The 15222-nt window shown below is 41.7% G+C and overlaps 1 long non-coding RNA gene across 1 annotated transcript in view; it reads left to right on the forward strand.

The window, feature by feature from the left end:
* The first annotated feature begins 5389 nt into the window (after positions 1 to 5389).
* The window catches only part of LOC137464997 (uncharacterized), a 40253-nt gene continuing 30420 nt past the window's right edge, over positions 5390 to 15222 (forward strand). The window contains exon 1 of the long non-coding RNA XR_010994523.1: positions 5390 to 5511. This is a non-coding gene — a long non-coding RNA (uncharacterized lncRNA). The remainder of the gene's footprint in view (positions 5512 to 15222) is intronic.

Below are 15222 nucleotides of genomic sequence, written 5' to 3' on the forward strand. Positions count from 1 at the left end.
TAACCCCATAGGGCAAGACAGGTTTCCACCCTCTCTGCCCACTCCCTATTTAATCTGATGCAATCTATTGTTCGGGGCCATTTTGCCTTATCACGATCTGAGAGCCACTCGCTCAGACCACACATGGGGGAATAAAGGCTCTCAGTTTTGCAGACAAAGTGTGCTTCTCTCTTCCCTTCGCTTCCTCTCAGCGTCCAGCCACCAAAGCTGCTAACCCACAACGGGATACTCTGCAACCCTGGAGTGCCCGTAAATGTAGTGGCTACGGCCTCACAAAGAAGTGCTAGCTGGCGCTTTAGCTGCTTGAGGTCATAACGAGCAGTAACGCCACAATATCCTAAATAACAATATCATCTTTGGAGACCACTGACATCTCATCCTGAGAAAATAACTGCCCTAGTGAGAATGACCTATGCAGAACACCTTGCTCCAAGTTCCTGTTTTTTATCCAGATATAATGATCAAATGTTTCTATTTGGAGGAGTAAATATGTGTTTTCATCGATGGTGACAAAGGCAACCATGTTGACACAAATCCTGTGATGGTATGTAGTGCAACTTAGGACAGGCAACTAACTAAAACCATCAAGGAAAGCTCTTGAGGAAGGAAACATCAAGTTCTTAATGACTTTACATCTTTGCAGCTCAGTTGTAACACATCTGTCTCAGCTCCTACTTTTTTTCTCTTTTATCCTGAATACAGGTTTATTTAGAAAATATTAAAAAACCTTGAGGAAAAAGAAAAAATTCTAAAAGAAAAAGGAAAATGTCTTGAACAGAGCTTTATCTAATTTAGGGGAATGTGACCCCTTTTAGGCTAACCAGACCTAGTACGATGCATTGAGGAGACCATGACACCAGCTGAAATGTTGTGTGCAAAGAAAGACCTTGCTCCCAGATTTAATTTCCCACCACCCTCTAGCAACACTAGAGATGCAAGAATTGTCTTTCATTGTTCAGGTAAAGAGAATGACTGGGTAAGAGTGAGAGAGCGAGTATGTATCCCTCTGACACAAAAGAGATTGTCATATCTCCTAGGGAATTAACATTTTCTGTAGTAGCCACATAACACTGTTAGATCCTGGTGTCTCACGGTAAATTCTATCCTCTGTTTTCATTTTTTGTAAAGGAGGAAAATGAATGGAAAATAATTATAGTAAGTGATTGACATTTAGATACAGAAGTGCTCAGCTGTTAGAAAACACATTTCCTAACTCAGGTCTTTGTGATCTTTCTTTGCTGTATGTTCCATGTATATCCAAGTCCATTTACAAAATTTATGTTCCATTAAGATTTAATAGGCAACCACAATTGTAAGATTTGTTATAATTTGAATATTTGGCTTTTGACACCTCTTTTACATTTTTAAACATGTTTTAATTATGAAGCTATGTATGCAGTAAAAAATCTGGAGGTCTTTAGTCTTTTAGGAAAAAGTGTAGGATTGCAAAGGATTAGGGCTATGGGATTATATGAATAGCTTTGATTAAACCTGTGTAAATTGCTCAGTGACTTTTAAATTGCAATTTTTTGTCCTATGTGCCTAGATCCATTCTGACCCTGATGTATACTGTCTTTGAAATGGAAATCTTCAGTTGTTACCTCTAGACAGCTTTAAAGGCTTGACTGCCCACTCTGAATTCTTTTGAAATGTTTAATTTGAATCATAAACTATCCCTGCAAACAATCTCATAATTTTGTTAGAAATCATGGTTTTTTTGAAATGGGTTTCTGTCTGTAGACCTGTTTGATGTGCTGTTTTGGTGTGGGGAATTCCTTAAAACTTTTAATGTTTGTATCTGGTAAAACTTACTACTTAAACTTAGTATGCAGTGATTTGGTAACTCATTAAAGCAAATTTAGTTCTGCAGTAATATCCATTATTTAAAAAAATAGTATCTCTCTAAATTCTTTTGTCTACACATATATTTTTCTTGAAATTACTGCCAAATTCACAGAATCACAAAGAATGGTCAAGGTTGGAAGGGACATCTGGAAGCCATCTTGTCCAGCTCCTTGCTAAAGCAGGGACGTGGCTAGAAAAAAACTAATATTCATATATTTGACATGCTGAAGAGTGAGTTAATTATCTAGGTATTTCATTTCTATGAAATAGCACAACAGAGAAAAACAGACTAAATATAACATAGGAAAAAAATTAAATTTCCAAGTTGCTTATTCTTCTGGATGTGGGAAAGCTACATTATAGTCCAGTGAAACACTGAGCTGGTACACATCCTTCACCTGTATCCAGAGACTGACTTAAAACACCCAAGTAACAAAGGGTACTGATAAATTTTGGAATATATGTTTTGGATTTCTAGCTCTTTCAGATAGTGCACTTCCCCATTGGAGCTTGGCATAAAGGATGTTAGAGACAGAATATTAGAATGCCCTTTTTTGTTGTTATTTTACCTATTTAAAATTCTTTTCCCTAGGATTTGGAATTGTTACTATAATAATTAAATAAATAAAAATTAAGATACTGATTAGAATTATATTAAACTGTTTGCACCATAGCCTTTTGTTCTGTTGAAAGGGCTACTCAAATATAAAATATTTCTGAAAAACTTAATAATTAAATCTTAATAATTCTACTGACTTGCTTATCAGATTTAGACACATGGTACTAATGTTTTTAAATCCATGACTATTTGATCCACTGGTCTGCCTTATTCCAGATACTTCAAGAGTTTCACAGAAAATTCTGAGAACCTAGCACCACACCACTTTGTAGAAAAAATACTGCTTACTTCAACAGGCAATGATTAGGTATAGGATATGAAAGAAAGAAAAAGTATTCCTGCAGTTTATGTGTTCTCTGACACAATTTCATTACTATGGACAAGTTGTGTAGCTCCTTACTACAAACCATAGCTTTAAAAAGTTCATGTTGAGGCCATCATGCCAAATGTACCTGATTTACAGCCATGCTTATTAAAATCTGTAATAAAAATTCCATACAAGAAAAAATATATGAAGTTATTGTAAAGGGAATATTTGTTACCTTGGTAGCAAATAAAATCTGTATTACTATTGTGTATTTTATTTTCATTGAAGAATTGAATCCTTTTCAATTATTGTGTGGGATGGGAAAGTAGTAAACAAGGTTGTAAATCTCTGGAATTTGTTTCATGGTAATAGTACATTAAGCAGGCAACTGGTATTCTCCATGCATTGAAGTAGAACTACTATGAGTCACTACTTTATAATTATGTGAGGATTATTAACACAACAGGAGAAGTAAATTGGCTACTCAGCACGAGTATCACTATGAGTCTTAGCTAATTGCATATATCCTAGGTTAGCCAAGCTAGGTAGATCTCCCATTGTGCTTGGAATTGAGAGATATACATAAAAATCGTAATAATTTATAAGGTAAAGTTAATGTTGAAAATTAAAGAGATTCTCAGAGGATTATTTAAATGGTTTGATATTTTTAATATATTTTGGTGTAATAGTTTGTTTGATGCTCAAAAAGCATCATAGCTAATAAATTAAAAAAAAAAACAACAAAAAAAAGAAAAACAAAACAAACAAAAAAAAACCCCAACCAACCAAACAAAAAAACCCACTAAAATACCCCAAAATAAAACACACCACTCTATGGGATCTAATTGAAATTTTAGATCTTATCACTCTTATGTCTCTTAGATGGCAAATAATTTTGTCAAGTTGAATGAAAATGCAAACCAGTACTAAAATCTTAATAAATCTACATTTCTTCTAGCTAGCTGCTAAAATCTTATGTAGTCACAATGAGCTGACAGCTTTCAAACCAAATACACTTTTTAGAGCAGTTATGTGCAAGTGTATATTAAATAAATACAAAAATGTGTTCTGGTAAGAATATTTATATTGCTTGCTGTAGTTTTAGGGAAGTAATGATATTGTAAAAACATTTCACAAATTAGAAACATGCAAGTGTTAGAAATGCACTAATATTTAAAGAAAGATGCTGCTAAATGGTGTGAACTCCTTCTCTGGTCCTGGAAACAGTGATGTGTAAAAAATTCATTTGTTGAGTAGTCTTTGAAATAGCTTCCAGGAATAATGTACACATGTGCATAAAAATATGATCTATGCAGTGACTTGCTTGTGGAAACAGAACTTGTCCTGCTGGTTTTAATGACCTCACACACAAATGATCACTTTAAAGATCAACATGGCTGTGAATGTATAGATATTATGAGATGAATTAATATTGATATTATGATATGAATACATTTTCTGGCACATAGTTTTGTCTAAATCCTGAAAAAAGCTCAACTGATGTGATACATATGCCAAAGAATCTTTTAGAATCAAGTGTCTTTAATCTATCTCAGTTCTAATCACAACTGGAAATAGTTCTAATGTTCCTTGGCTAATTAAATTTAGTATTATAAAGATATAATGAAAAGTAAATAAAGGTAAATATTTCGTGTATGTGCACTGGTGTACATTTCCACTTTCATCCTCTTAGTAGCAAAAAATAAAAACCCAAACGCCTAGCTTGTAAAACTTCATCAGTGGTCTATATACACAGCGAAATCCAGAGTGTTTCCATTTGCAGCATCAAAGAAGACAAGAAAATATCACAAATACATAGTTATGTTATGATTTTTCCGAAAAGAATAATTTAGTTTACTCTCCATTTTATGCAGCTTTTTCTCCATTATTTAGTACCTAAAAGAATTGAATTGAAACACCTAACATTATATATGAAAACAGCAAAATACAACTTTATTTAAGATAACTGTCACATGTGAAGAATAAAATACATTTGTCAAATCCTGCTTTGAGGAACTTGAGCTGTGCTGTTTTGTGTAGGATTTAGCTGACTTTCCTTAGAGCAGACCACATGGTGCTGTGTTCTATGTCTGCTCTTAACTCAGGGGTACTTTAATCATAGCAGAGATTAGCTTGTCCAGCATCAAGACCTTTTCTGCTCCTCATGCTGCCCTGCCAGTACGTGTGCTGGAGGTGCACAAGAAGTTGGGAGGTACTACAGTTGAGACAGATGATTAGTGTTTGGGCTCACCGTGGCCATGCCATCTGGCATTGTGCTTGGCAGTAAAAACTGAGGGAAAGGAGTAACGGCGACATTTGGGATGGCATTTGTCTCCCCAAGTAACCACTGGGCGTGATGGAGACCTGCTTCCCTGGACATGGCTGAGTACCTGCTGGGACAGACTGCACGGACGGGTGCCTGGCAACACTCGCTGTGTGCGAGGGCAGCGTGGGCCGGGCCCGGCCCTGCTGAGGTGAGGCCCTGCCCGCACAGCCCAGCCCCGGGCCTGTGCCCCGGCCCCGCGGTGGCCGCCAGTCCCTGGCCCACCCGAGGCCGTGCTCACACCCACCCTGGGGCCCCGGGCTGGACTTGCCGTGGCCAAATGACAGCAGGTCCCACCTGGGGGAAGGGCCCAGGAAGGCCAAAGGCTTTTTAAACCAAAGCCTGTGGCAAGCACACGTCCTGATCCTACCTCCTCTTGGAAATTGTATCAGCTGAACAGCGCTGGAACCAGCGCTGGTAGCTATACTTGTTCTTTTCTACCTATTTTCTCACTTTTTCCTTTTATTCTTTTTCTAATTCCCCCTTGTCCATTTTTTTTGAGTATCTTAAAATCAGATGGCTTAGAGTTTGCTAAGTTGAATGGGCTAAATTAATGCCTTGAGAAGTGTTCTGTGTTGATTGAATGCTGCCCTACAATTCTGCTTAAGTTCTCCAATTTTCCAAAGTTGCCTGTAAAGGTTTGTTAGCTTGTTTTCATTTTTTGAGAATATCTTGTCACTGTTTCCCCTGTGCATCTAAATAAAAAGTACCTAGACAGCTGTAAGCCCTTCTAAAAGTATCACTGTGACACACGGAGCCAGACTCTAAAACTCAGAGACAGAGTGAGTTTTAGAGCAGGTATGTTTATTCGGCCGGACGCATGTGGGACATTTCCCCAAATACATGCGTGCCCCTTGCTTACACACGTGTTCTTTTATCCCCTGGAGTGTTACATATGCATTAAGTTTCCCCATGGGTCATTTCCTGGCTCCCCTCCCTCTCCGCTCTGTATGCTAATCAGCTTGTCGGTCCTCTGCGCCTGCGCAGCTGTCTCTGGTGGTCGTCCCAGGCTTCGGGGGTCATAAAAGGGATGAAGTAAGAATGGTCTTCTTCAGGCTGACTTTTCGACCCCACTGCTTTGCACATGCCCATTGATTCCTTGGCCACGGTCCAAGCCAGGGGCCAGGATCCATCTGTTTCCAGAACATAAGAAGCCCCATTTTTCAGTTGTCTTTACACCCTGTATCCTATTTTTCATATACATTCTTCCTCCTTATCAGGTCTCTCCTTGCTGCTCTGCACGTAGTCTCTTCCTTTCCCATAGGCCAGGATATGGTATATTCTCACGTAACCTAAGGATGTGGCCCTAAGCAATATCCATTATTTTATATGCCTATTACTATTCAATACCTTCTAATTTCTATGATTAATATCTTCTTGTTCTAACCCCATGTTTCAGTCCCCCCTTTTCAGCAAAATAGTAAATTCTTTTACTTAGTACAAGCTCCAATCTCTACGATATGTGTCTCCCAATGCTTTACCATGTATCTGGGATAAAGAGGTTAGTATTGTTATTCGTTGTAACAATTTGCAATTCCAAATGAGTATCACAAAGGATAGTGTTAAACTTATACCTACTAATATTAGTAAAACAGTAATGGGGTGACATAATGTATTTAGGATTCCAGTTGCAGTGGGCAACCATCCAAAAAGTGAATCCCACCAACTGTGACTTGCATCTTATTGTTGGCATTAATTAGCTGATGAGACACAACTGGTGCCAAATACAGAAAGTCACACCCTGAAATCCTAACAAAGTTACAAATACAAAAGTTAAGATAATTCTTACCGAGCAAAGTTACATTACCCTTATCTATTTCTATAAAAGTACACGCAGTTCTCAAACATACACAACCTTGACCAATATATACAAGTACAGTCCTTTGATTCGTATCCGGATGAATCTCAAAGTGACAAACACCTTGTTCAGTATCAAGACATATATCTTGAGCATCGATTGTGTTACTCTCACAAATGAACCCCTGTTGTTCCCGGGTAACGCAAGATTCTAGATTCACAGTTTGCCATTTTTCACCCACTCTCCATGCCCATGCCCTGTGCTCTGAAGGGTAGAGCACTGACTGCTCATGATTCAGTCCCAGTGCTATAATAGGATGAATAACATAAACTGTGGCATTGTGTATGGTGAGCACAAAGGCAGTAACAACGTTGTCAATCGAGTCATAGGTAAAGTTTACCAAAGTCCACCAAGACTGAAATTTCTTATCAAAATCCATAGCGCTGTCCCACACGGCCTTTCGAATATCAATTGGAAAGGCTCCTTCGCTTCCTTCCCTTATAATTGAGGCAGCTGTTGATTGCAACCATAATTGTGCCTGTATACAGCTAAAGGCCAGAGACACATTATCCTGAACCACAGCAAATGCATCTATGATTGACCCATGGTCTTAGTCCTCTGCCTTTTTCAACCTTGGCAGTATTCTCGAGATCTGCTACTGACTGGTTCCCAATGCTAACAAAGATGACTGTAAAGGTTGTTTTAATTTAGTTAAATCACTTGTTGCAGTGGCCAATTTGTTCATTAATATTTCAGAATCAATTCCATTTAGGACTCCCAGCCCTGTCCCTAATATTCCAGTCAGATCTCTTCGCATTCTGCCTCCAGTATATGCTTGTTTCTGCAGCCAGGTCATCCAACCCTCAAAGGACGTCTTTCTAAAAAGGGAGAGCAGGCTGGTTGAATTTTAGAGATGTTAGTTTGCATTAGTAATTCAACACGCTTAAGAGACCATTCTGGGTTAAACAATAACTGCTGTTGGCCTGTATTTCTTATTACATATGGGCCGATTTTGTAAATTTCAGGTCCGGGCCCAAGAGGCGTGATTTGGGTTTGGGCTGGGGTCATGGGCTCAGCTGTGGCATTTATTTTAAACTTGAAGGAGAGCCCAATGGTATCCCGGGCCCAGAGACAAACTACCTCAACAGTCTGTATTAATGTAAAGTTACACCAACAGTCTATTTCACTTGAACGACTACAAAGCTGCCAGTTTTTGTCCGCGGGAGATGTTAAAACACTAATTTGGGTTGCTCTCCTATGATCGGTTCCATTGATCATCCGACACCCTATCTTAATTTCTTCTCCTATGGTTCCTTGAAGTGACTATATTCTTTGTCTCTGCCACTCTTGTCTTTTGTATGCTTGGTTTCTGTGCATGACTACAGTTGATAGATTCAGACTTTTTATGTCAGAGTATTTTCCCATGGATCCAGTGTAACAAGTAAAGGCTTGGGACCAAGGCCATTCAGCATTACTCTGGCTAGAGGTGGGTTTTAGTTCTAGGATTGTGATTAGGGCTGCTAACAAAACAATTCTCTTGATTAGACTTTTGCAACCTAAATTGCTAAACATCCCCCGACCACAATATACTCATTTTGTTCGAGTGAATTTTAGTTTCAGTTCATTATCACCTGATGTTACTTTCCAAGGGGCCTCAGGAGCTTTCTTTACTCGAGAGTGGTGAATCCAGGTGTTCTGCTCTTGGATCTTAATTGCAGTGAAAGTGGTGAGAAGCACTTGGAACGGTCCTTCCCACTGCGGCTTCAAGGTCTTTTCTGTAAGAGACTTGACATACACATAATCCCCGGGCTGTATGTCATGCACTGGTCCATCTAGCCCTCTGCTCTGAGTTCCAGCCACGTGTTTTTCAGTTTCTCTAAGCTGCTTACCTAAGGTCACCATGTAAACAGCCAGCCTTTCTTCCCCAATTTGGGTGGATATTTCTTTCTGTACACCATATGGTCTCCCATAGAGCATTTCAAAGGGGCTCAGCTTTGTTTTGGTTCTGGGCTTAGTTCGGAGTCGCAACAATGCTAGTGGGAGAGACTGGGGCCAAGGCAAATTAACTTCTTGCCCTAGTCTCACAATTTGTTGCTTAATCAAATGATTCATTATTTCAACTTGGCCACTTGACTGGGGGCGATATGGTGTGTGAAGTTCCCAATCTATGCCCAGAAGCTGACTGACCTGTTGTACTATTTTAGAAATAAAATGAGGTCCCCTGTCTGAGGACATTGTGGCTGGAACTCCAAAGCGTGGTATTATTTCTTGTAACAGAACCTTTGTTACCTCCCGAGCTTTTGCAGTCCTGGTGGGGAAAGCCTCTGGCCATCCTGAAAAGGTATCTGTTAGTACCAACAAATATCGATACCCCCCTTTTCTTGGCAATTCTGAAAAATCAATTTGCCACTGCTGACCAGGTCCATGGCCCTTTCCAATTTGGCCAAGTTTTGGTTTAGGAGTATTCTTAGGGTTAGTCTGGAGGCAAAGTTCACACTGCCTGGCTACCTGAGTGACAGTGGCATATAAGTTCCTAGCAATGATTTTTCCAGTCAAGTAGTTATGCAGGGCATCAATTCCCCAGTGTGTTTTCTGATGTTCCTCTTTTACTAATGACGATAATAAATGGGAGGGGACAACTAGTTTCTTTCTGCTGTAACAGCCCATCCCTCCTGGTTATACGTTCCCTTTTCATCTTCAATTAGCTTTCTGTCTTTCTTATCATACACTGGCTTACCTTCTAGGGAGATTTGGCCATCAGGAATTAAGGGTCCCTCCACTGTTACCTCACCTTTTGCTGCTTCTTTTGCCTCTCTGTCCACCAGCTCATTTCCCTCCTCCAATTCTGAGTTTCCTTTTTGATGTGCTTTAATGTGCATGATTGCCGCCTTTTCAGGCAGTTGGACTGCTTCCAATAGTTGTAGTATCTCTTGCGCATGTTTAATGTTCTTTCCCTGTGAGTTTAATAGTCCTCTTTCTCTCCAGATAGCCCCATGGGCATGCACCACTCCAAATGCATATCTTGAATCTGTATAAATGTTTATTCTTTTTCCCTTTGATAACTCTAATGCCCGAGTCAGGGCAATTATTTCTGCCTTCTGTGCAGAGGTACCTGCTGGTAATGGTCCTGATTCAATTAGATCCCTTGATGTGGTAACTGCATACCCAGCATGTCACTTTCCATTGATGACGTAGCTGCTTCCATCAGTGAACCAGGTTTCCGCGTCATCCAGAGGGGTGTCCTTCAGGTCTGAGCGGCTGGAATAAGTGGCTTCGATGGTCTCCAGGCAATCGTGATGAATTGGTTCTCCTTGGTTCCCACTGAGAAAGGAAGCTGGGTTGACAATGTTAGTTACCACTATCTCAACATCATCTTGTTCTACCATGATAGCTTGGTATTTCAGAAATCGTTGTGGGGAGAGCCAGTGGCCACCCTTGGTTTCTAGGACTGAGGATACTGTATGAGACACTAGCACAGTCATCTTCTGGCCCAGGGTGAACTTACGGGCTTCCTGAATGTTCAGTACAACTGCGGCCACTGCTCTGAGGCAACCTGGCCATCCTTTTGCTGCTGCATCTAGCTGTTTAGAAAGGTAAGCAACTGCCCTTCTGTATGGCCCAGGTCCTGTGCCAGTATTCCCAGGGCAATTCCCTGTTTCTCATGAGAGAAGAGAAAGAATGGTTTACTCACATCTGGAAGTCCTAGAGCTGGAGCTGACATGAGGGCCTTTTTCAGCTGACCAAAGGCCTGTGTGGTTTCCTTTGTCCACTGAAGGTCTCTGCTTCCATTTGCAATGAGTGAATACAGAGGTTTCACGAGCAATCAGTAGTTGTATATCCATAGTCTGCACCATCCTGTCATACCCAGGAATGTTCTCGGTTCCTTTATCGTCTGAGGTTTTGGGGTTTGGCATATTGATTCTATGCGTTCTTTCCCCAGAGTCCGTTGTCCAGCACTGATTTCATTCCCCAGGTAGATCACCTTCTGTTTTACCACCTGAGCCTTTCTCTTTGACACCCTGTATTCCTGGAGCCCCAAAAAGTTTAAAAGGCTTACTGTCCAAGCCACGCACCCTTCTTCTGTGGGGGTGGCTATGAGGATGTCATCTACATACTGCAACATTTTGCCTTCTCCTGGTGGGGCTTCCCAGGATTCCAAATTCTTTGCGAGTTCTTCTCCAAATAGGGTGGGCGAGTTTTTGAAGCCTTGTGGTAAAACTGTCCATGTGAGCTGAGTTTTGCGTCCACTTTTGGGATTGCCATTCAAATGCAAAAATTTTCTGGCTGGTTTCATGGAGAGGGAGGCAAAAGAAAGCATCCTTCAAATCTAAAACAGTGAACCAAGTTAGTTCTGGTGTTAAACATGTCAACAAGGTGTAGGGGTTGGCTACCACAGGGTAGAGATCCTCAGTGATCTTGTTAACAGCCCGTAAATCCCGCACGATCCGGTATGTCCCATCAGGTTTGCGGACAGGCAGGATAGGAGTGTTAAAATCGGACTGGCATTCTTTCAATAACCCCAGCTGTAAGAAATTTTCAATTATCGGGCTAATTCCTTCTCTATCTTCTCTCCTCAAGGGATACTGCTTAATTCTAACTGGTTGTTTTCCTTCCTTGAGCCTGATTTGTATTGGTGGTGCATTTTTTGCCCTCCCTGGTACGTTGGAGGCCCATACTCCCGGGAAGACTTGATTCAGAATCTCTTCACTAATTTCTTCTTTAGCCTTAATGGTTGTCAGTATTAAGCTCAGCACTTCTACATATTTTTGTTCATTCGCCTCCAGAATAACTTCCCCATTTTTAAATGAAATAGTTGCCTCCAGTTTCTCCAATAAGTCTCTCCCTAGGAGAGATTCTGGGGAATTGGGCATGTATAAGAATTTATGGATGCCCCACTGTTTTCCATATTTGTATTTGAGTGGCTTGCAAAAATATGCTATCTCAGGTTGGCCAGTTGCTCCCCTGACCCTGACATAATCATTCCCTACTGGCACCAGAGCTTTGTTTAAAACTGAAAATGTTGCTCCTGTATCCACCATGAATTCCACCTCTTTCCCTCCCCTCCCCCAGTTTCATTTTTATAACCAGCGGATCTCCTGGGGTAAGGTCCCCCGGTCCCCTTCAAATACTTTCTGTGTGAGCAACCACCACCTCCCTTCCCCGGTTCCCTTTCCCATTTCCCTTTCGTTCAGGGCACTTGTTTTTCCAGTGTCCAAGTCTTTTGCAATTTGCACACTGATTTTTACCCAGCCGGGGTGGTCCTTGCCTAGGTGGTCTTTGTCTCTGCCCTCCTTTATTTTCTTCTTTTACTACAGCCATTAATTTTCTCATTCCTTGCCTATATCCTTCTTCTCGATTGCTGAAAACCCTCCATGCCTCTCCTAGCAAGACCTCCAACCTCCTTTCCTCTCCCCCCTGGAGTATCTGAAGTTTCCTCCTGATATCTTGACTAAATTGCCCTAAAAATAAATTTGCTAGCTGCTGTATCCCTATCTCTGATTCAGAATCTAATGATGTATAACGACGCATTGTGTCTCTCAAGCGATCCAAAAACTCAGAAGGATTTTCAGAGGGGTTCTGTTTAATTGCATACAAAGCTGACCAATTTATAGTCTTGGGGATGGCCCGCTCCACCCCCTTTGCTATCCATTCTTGGTAGTCACGTAACTTTTTTATTTGGCCCTCATCATTTGGGTCCCATTTTGGGTCTTGGAGGGGAAAAAAGTCCTTAACATCCTCTTCTTTTGCTTTGCAAAAGTCTTCTGCTAAGTCCCCTGCTGCTTTTAAAACTATCTGTCTTTCTGTGTCTGTCAATGCATCCAACAATAACTGAATATCTGACCAGTCTGGGTTATGCTGCTTAATCATATATCTTAACCTTTTAGCTGTTCTTATTGGGTCACTTCTATAGTTTTTGGCAACTCTTTCCCAACCTTCTAAATCAATTGTAGAGAAGGGGACTTTTATCAACACCCTTTCCTTCTCAGGTCCTATTGCTTCCCTTAAAGGGGCTTGTATGATTTCCTTTGTTTGTTTTCTAGTCCGAGATGCTATGGGACTGCCTGCACTCTCATCACTATCACTCTCAGGCAATGGTGGATATGATATAATCTGTAACTCAGAGGTGGATGGGGGAGCAGACGGTCCAGCCTGTCTCTCCTCCAAGGGGGCTGAACCTGTTCCTCCCCTTAGTCCCCTTTGCTCCTCAGGGGGTGACACAAATAAATCCAACAACTCCTGCTTTTGTGTTTCTGCTTGATAGACCTTATCACGATATGTGCAACGCTGGTTTATTGAGCAGGTGCTACAACATCGTTTAGGCTGCTTCCTATTAGCTTTGCCTTCCCTTTCTAGGGCTAATACCAGGGGGTCAGAAGGGGCCCTGATCCCACAATCCCTCTGCCATTCAGCGTGATTTCAGAGGGAGAAAAACATATCTGCATATGAAACTTCAGTCCACGTACCCTCACGTCTAAGAAATAGCATTAGTTCCAATAAGGTATCATAATCTAGGCTCCCAGTCAGGGGCCATCTGACTCCGTTTTCCAGACGATACAAAGGCCACCACTGGCTACAGTATTTTACCAGGGTGCGTTTGGACTCAACACCCCCCGAGCCTGCAATCTTCTTCCAGTTAGCTAGAATGCAGCCCAGAGGGCTTGCCTTGGGAATTTCTCTGCTCTCTCCCAGTCCCATTATTTTCTTATCTTATGTCTTTTATCCAGATCTTTCTCACACTCTTGCACAGTCTTTTCCTAATCCCTTTCTCCTAGCTCCAGATCTCTGGAATTAAATAGATCCTAAAAAAAACAAAACACCCTTTAAAATTTCTAGCTCTGGATTCTCCTGACTCTGCAGCTTATACTGAGCACAGTAACTGTGTCGCATACATGACGGGCAATACCACCACTCCCTGCAGGTCCTGCACTCAACCAACTCCCACTCTAGATATTGCCCTTGTGAAAACAGAGGGTCCTAAGGTTCAAATCCAAAACCACTGGGGGAAAAGGATCCCCTCCAGCTGTCCTGCCACGGCTAGTAAAGTACACTAAACAAACCCTAAAAACAATACTCACAGCAAAAACATCAAACGAATAGCAGTAGCTGAGAACAACATTTATCAGAGCAGGCCTCACAATGAAATACTTTACACAAAATACTCACAACAAAACCTTAAACAGCATTAAGCAAACCTAATACTCACAGCAAAAACATCAAAACAAACAGCACCAATAGTGCTTCAAACAAAATGCAATATCCAAAAACAACGCAAGGAGTTCAAAGAGTCCACACAAAGTTGCCACAATTATAACTTTTGACACAAGCATCAGAAATATGCCACGGTTCCCCAAACACAAGTTACTTCACACAAAACCTTTAAAACTCACACATACACCCAGACAGCAACAAAACTCACACACACATCAGTGCAAAATTCACACACATAAACAGACAGAACTCACACACACCTGGACAGTGCAAAACCCAAACACACATAGCAGACAAAACTCACATACACCTAGACGGACAAAACTCACACACACACACCACACACCCAGACAGCAACCATACACCAAGGATTCAGTGAATCCTCCCCCACTGCCTTTCCGTCGGTCAGCGGCCCTTACCGATAGCTGCCCTTTCAGCTACCGGTTACTTGCACGTCCAAACCAAACCAAGACCATGCTCTGTGCGGTCAGACGTCTCTGAGCGGCTTACCAGTGGTCACTACGGGGCCCCCCCTTTTTTAAAAGATACATACCGTTTCTCCGCTGGTTAGGAGGTCGTTCTCTGCCCCTGCAGTAAGCGACATGAGAAGCGGAGTTCCTCCAGAGAAATCCTGGGGTGCGCCTTAGGAAGTCCGCCCCCAAGTCGGTCCCACGGCTGGCAGAGAAGTCCCTTCGTGGTTGCCAATTGACACGTGGAGCCAGACTCTAAAACTCAGAGACAGAGTGAGTTTTAAAGTAGGTATGTTTATTCGGCCGGACGCATGTGGGACATTTCCCCAAATACATGCGTGCCCCTTGCTTACACACGTGTTCTTTTATCCCCTGGAGTGTTACATATGCATTAAGTTTCCCCATGGGTCATTTCCTGGCTCCCCTCCCTCTCCGCTCTGTATGCTAATCAGCTTGTCGGTCCTCTGCGCCTGCGCAGCTGTCTCTGGTGGTCGTCCCAGGCTTCGGGGGTCATAAAAGGGATGAAGTAAGAATGGTCTTCTTCAGGCTGACTTTTCGACCCCACTGCTTTGCACATGCCCATTGATTCCTTGGCCACGGTCCAAGCCAGGGGCCAGGATCCATCTGTTTCCAGAACATAAGAAGCCCCAT

The sequence above is a fragment of the Anomalospiza imberbis genome, chromosome Z, assembly GCF_031753505.1.
Source record: "Anomalospiza imberbis isolate Cuckoo-Finch-1a 21T00152 chromosome Z, ASM3175350v1, whole genome shotgun sequence".
NCBI classification, from domain to species: Eukaryota; Metazoa; Chordata; class Aves; order Passeriformes; family Viduidae; genus Anomalospiza; species Anomalospiza imberbis.